This window comes from Pelodiscus sinensis, chromosome 30, assembly GCF_049634645.1.
Source record: "Pelodiscus sinensis isolate JC-2024 chromosome 30, ASM4963464v1, whole genome shotgun sequence".
Classification (NCBI taxonomy): Eukaryota; Metazoa; Chordata; order Testudines; family Trionychidae; genus Pelodiscus; species Pelodiscus sinensis.
Genome location: NC_134740.1, coordinates 4,890,844 through 4,895,948, shown reverse-complemented (window position 1 = coordinate 4,895,948; position 5,105 = coordinate 4,890,844). Strand labels below are relative to the sequence as shown.

At 56.7% G+C, this 5,105-nt stretch overlaps 1 long non-coding RNA gene across 1 annotated transcript; it reads right to left on the bottom strand.

The window, feature by feature from the left end:
- Nucleotides 1-606: 606 nt before the first annotated feature.
- LOC142821378 (uncharacterized) lies at nt 607-2,274 on the bottom strand. Its single transcript, XR_012898157.1, has 3 exons — nt 1,923-2,274; nt 1,544-1,831; nt 607-894 (listed from the first exon to the last, which is right to left on the bottom strand). It is a non-coding gene; the product is annotated as an uncharacterized LOC142821378 (long non-coding RNA).
- Nucleotides 2,275-5,105: the final 2,831 nt, after the last annotated feature.

Below are 5,105 nucleotides of genomic sequence, written 5' to 3'. Positions count from 1 at the left end.
AAGGATCAGCAGGGACGTGGAAAGGTAGAAAGTGAAGATGGTTCCCAAAATTCCGTGTGCTCTGAGACAACCTGGGCTCTGTCTCCAGAGCCTCTTGCTACAGTTCAGGGTGCTGGGAGGCTCCACACAGAAATGAGTGAGATCCAGGACGGGGTGGGGATTTCTTCCTTCAGATAAGGGGGACCTTCTCCCTCAGACGTTTGGGACCCAAATGGACCATTCCCCAGGCACAGCCCCTTGCTCCTGGACCTGCAGGTTTTCCCTCCTGGTCCTGTAGAGTTCCTTGTTCTCCAGCTCTGCATCTTCCTCCAGCCACTCCTGGCATCCCACTAAACTGACTAAAGGGGAGGCTTTTCATCAGTTGGAGCTGGTCCTTGAACGGATTCAATGTTTCTCTGGGTTAGGAGCTTCTGAACCCCAAAGTAGCATCAACAACTCCCCACAAACCTACTAGGAACCAGGGAGTGATATTACTGGAGGATTCAGATTGATCTGAGTCTCCCTATGTGGAGCTGAATGGGCAGGTTGTCTCTCACTCTGCACGTCATGAAAAGATGCCCTGCCATGGTGTGAGTAGAAGGAAGGAGAAAGGGGGCTCACCTGTCACTGTGATGTTGATGGGGCTGCTTGTCTCCGAGAGGAGCTCTCGCCCAGACACTGTCGTCCAGAATTCACAGCTGTACACTCCAGTGTGTGACCCAGACAGACCTGACAGCTGCAGAGAGTCAGTGTAGCTGTCTCGAGGGAAGGGTAATTCCATGGAGTGGATTTTCTGGCTGTCCCTGAAGAACCGGATCCCAGACACGCTGGACACCCCAGCAGCTGAGCACGTGAGGGTCACATTTTCTCCAGCAATGTAGACAGGTCGCTGCGGGGACACAGTGAGGTTGGGGGCTGGAAAAGACAAGGGGCTCAGTGGGGGGAGATGGTTCCTATCTGGTGACAGATGCAAAGGAAGAGCCAGTGAAGGGCAGAGGAAGGACACAGACCCCAGCCAGCCCCAGCTCTGTTCTCAGGAGCCACGTCCCTGCCAGGACACGCAAACACTGAGCCACAGAGATCTCCCTGCCAGGAACCCAGGGGACCTGCCTCCCTTGCTTGGTACCTGAGGGGGCAGATCCTGCCTGGGACAGCTCAGCCTGCAGGAGGTGGGTTTGGGATTGTGCAGTTTAGGCCGGGGGTGTCAGGGAGCTGCTCCCAGCAGACACAGAGCAGGACACCCGGCACTAAGAGCAGAGACAGCCAAATGCTGCAGAGCCCTGGGTGCCCCATGGGAGATTCCCACACTCCAGCTGAGTCCCAGCCTAGTGATGCCAGAGAAGCTCCAGCCCTTTGACCCCTGCTGGGATCTCGCCCATTCACTTGCTGGGGTGTTGGTGCCAGCAGTGGGATGGGGAATAGGACAGTGACCAATCCCTCTCCTGAACTAATCACAAGAGATACAAGGGGGGGCCTGGCCAGAGCCAAGGGCCAACGTTGACGTGTTGGGATGGGCCTGAGATTCCCAGTGACCCACCCACCAAACAGCAGGAAAGGGGCTCACCTGTCACTGTGAGGGAGATGGAGTTGCTCCACCTAGATGACTTTGCTCCTTCGGGATCCTCTCTCCAGTACGCACAGGTGTAGGACCCAGCCCGTCCCCTCTCAGCTGGGAATTGCAGCCAGGGCTCTTTAGTGGGGATGAAGAGGCCCTGCTGCCCTTTTCGAAAGAAGAATCTGTATCCCCCAGCCTGCTCACTGTGCGGTGGGGAGCACATGAGCCTCACCAGCTCCCCTGGGGGATATGCTCGGTATGTGGAGTTCCTCACAAGTGTAGGAGGTGGCAGGAGATCTAGAACAGAGGCAGAGGGGTCAGCGCAGAGGGACAGGCCAGGGTGCAATTAAGAGAAAATCAGAGTGAGAGGAGAAATATAAACACAAACCAGCCGCATCTCACTGCCCAGCACCCTGCACCTTTCCCCTCTGGGAAATGCCCCACGTCAAATAACCCACGGCCTGATTCTCTCTCGTGTCCCGCTACTTCTCCAATGATGAAATCCAAAAGTTCATTCCCAGTTGGAAATTGTGGAGCTCCTGCTCCCAGGGACTGGATCGTGTAGAATCACTGTCTGGCCACCTACAGAACCCTCCATTGTCGCGTGTCTGTTCCCCACGTCGGAACTTCCGGGCAACCTTCCCTTTGTGACACTGAACAGGCTCAGCTCCTGGAGTCTCTCCTAGAACATGGACCTGCCTTCTGCACAGCTGGGCAAATTCCTTCCCCCATCTTCACCTTTGCAGCCCACAACTTGCTGCTCTATGCTCAGTGGCCTCCCAGTGTCCCTGCCCTGCCCCCCAACCTGCTGCTCTACCCTCCCGACAACAGAGGAGCTGGGAAGGGGATTGTGCCAAAGAACAATCAGGACTCAACTGGCCTGTCCCAGCAGAGACAAGGGGTGTCAGGAGCAGAGCTGGGTGGGAAGTTTCCCTCGTGTGTCTCAGTATCCACAGGCTGCCCCCCTCTCCATCCAGGGGAGGGGTGAGGGCAGGTTGGGAGGATCCTTCACCCACCAGTGCAGCTCCAGATCCCACACTCTGGGGGAAGCAGGAGGCCGAGAGGGGCAGGGTGGTTTCTGCCAATTCTTCATCCCCAGACCCGCCAGAGTCGCTGCACAGAAGAGAGAAGGGTTGGCCGGACATGGGGAAGGGAGGGGGGAGTTTTTCCACTCACCGCCTGTCCTCTGGGGTCTCTGCAAAACCTGCTTTGAGTGTCCTGGCTGGTGGTGCTGGGTCTGTGCCCCGACCCTGAACCCTCTGTGGGGGCACAGACCTGGGGGAGATAGACCCCCCCACACATGGCCCCACACTGATGGGCCTTGCCTAGGGGCGCTCAGTGTCATGGGGAGGTGGGAGCTCAGTCTCCACAGCCCGTCCAGCCCTCGCTCTCTCTGCTGAAGTTCCCATATTGATGCTGGAAAGCCCCCATGGTGCTGGGGCAGCTTCTCCCCTACGGCCTGGGCAGGGACCCACCAAAGAGATGCCCCAAGGAGCCATTATCTGGGCCTGCTCTTCTGCCCCATGGACGCGGCTCTGGACTGGAGCTGCAGCTGCAGGGTCCATGGGAGACTCCTGTGAATGGGCAGCTGGAACCACCCAAGGGGTGACACGGGGGGCCCTGGGAATCCCCCTTCCCTGCAATTTCAAACACCCTCAATGTGGGAGGTAGGGGAGCCCCACCCCCACTGACTGACTTCTCCCAACCCACCACGAGCATCTCAGCAAGGCCAGGAGACGTCGTTACCTGCGGGGGTCACCGGCCTGGGGAGACTCTGGAGCGAGGCTGGAGGAGAAGAGCAGAGAGGGGGTGAGAGCTCTGGGGAGGGGCTGAGGGAGAAGGAGAAGGGGAGACGTGGTCAGAGAGGGGGAGTGTCCCGACAGACACACCGAGGGGCTGGGGCTGAGGGGGGCACTTACCCAGCAGAGGCAGGAGCAGAGGCAGCACCATGCTGAGCCAATCACTCTAAGCTGGGAGCTGGGTTCTCAGCTCAGCTACTGGCCCCATCTGGTGCAGGGGGGATGGGACCCTCCCCTCTGACACAGGCAGAGGAAGTCACAGCCTCAGGTGTGGTCACCACACAGCTTGGCACAGGGCGTGTGGGGGATGGCTGCCGATTTTCCATCGCTGATACTGTGGAGGGGGGAGGAGCTCAACCAGCAGCCCCTAGTGACTGACAGCTCTGGGGCTGGGCCCAGGATTCAACTGGCTTAAAGGAAACTTCGGTGAGTTACTTCAGTTTACGCCAGGCCCCTTCAACCGCAGGAGACGCAACACACTGACCCCAGCGGGGGATTGACAACGCTCTCCAGCCAGGCCCAGATCCAGCTGGGGCCCTGCCGTGTGTTTGAAAATAGCACTGGGAAGTTCTGCCGGGCTGCAGGGAACATTGTCACAGACAGCGAGTGACAGGGTGGGGGCAGGTTTCCAGTCCCCAAACCCTGACCCTGTGGGATGGGATTGACCCCGCTCTGGGGAACAGGAGCAGGAGGCCGGGCCATGTCCAGCTAGAGATGGAGCTGGGGGGGAGAGGGGTGAGCAGGACAGGGGGCCACCTGACGGAGATGGGGGCTGTGACACAGCAGGTGTTTCTCTCCCTGGACACGGCTGCATTTTAGTTGCTCACTGAAGTGTTGATGGCGTCCAAAGCCCCTTCCAACACTGTGGATGTTCCTCAGACCTGAGACCAGTGATTCTAGCCCAATCACCTTGTGGGGAGAATCCCAGGCACAGAATGAAGGGCCCTTCACAGAACTAGACAGTTCCCTGGCTCTAGGAGCAGCAGTGGGCAATGAGGAAGATGAGGATACTGATGAGGAAGAAGGAGTCTCCCACTGCCAGCTCCAAGACCCTGAATAAGTCACGAGCAGCACCAGAGGGTAACTGAGTGTGTTTACGGATGATTAAAATTTAGAGTTGTTCCCTTGTAGGGGTGTGTCTACACTACAATGTTAATTCGAACTAAGAGCCAAAGTAGAAATAAGAGATCCTCCAGAAAAGGGCTTTTTTCCGGAGGATCTGGCCAGTGTAGACGCTCTTTTCCGGCTTTTCTAAAAGCCGGAAAAAAGCGGCGGACATTTTTATTTAAATGCCGCTGGGGATATTTAAATCCCCCGCGGATTTCCCTATTACGATCTCAAAAATTACCATGCCCCTTCCGGAAAAGGGGCCAATGTAGACGAGCCCTAAGAGAACAGAGGAGTTTAGCGATGTGCCCTGGATGCTGGGGTGGAGAACCCAGGGTAGCTGTGCCCAGCAGATCACCACAGATGCTCTCTAGTGTCTTGTGTTAAAACCTCCATTCTCATTTCATAACCTCATAGAAGAAAGTGACCTCAAGGGGTTATCAAGTTCCATCCCCAGCCCCCATGGCAGGGCAAGCACAATTAACATAATCTGTGATCAATGTCTATTCAACCTGCTCTTAAATATCCCCAGGGATGGAGATTCCACAACCTCCCTCGGCCATTTATTTACGGGCTGGTTTCTTATTGAATGAACCCCAAGATCATGATAGGGTGTCAGAAGCAGAGAATGAGAAGGAAACTGACAGCTCTGTGGAACTAATCCC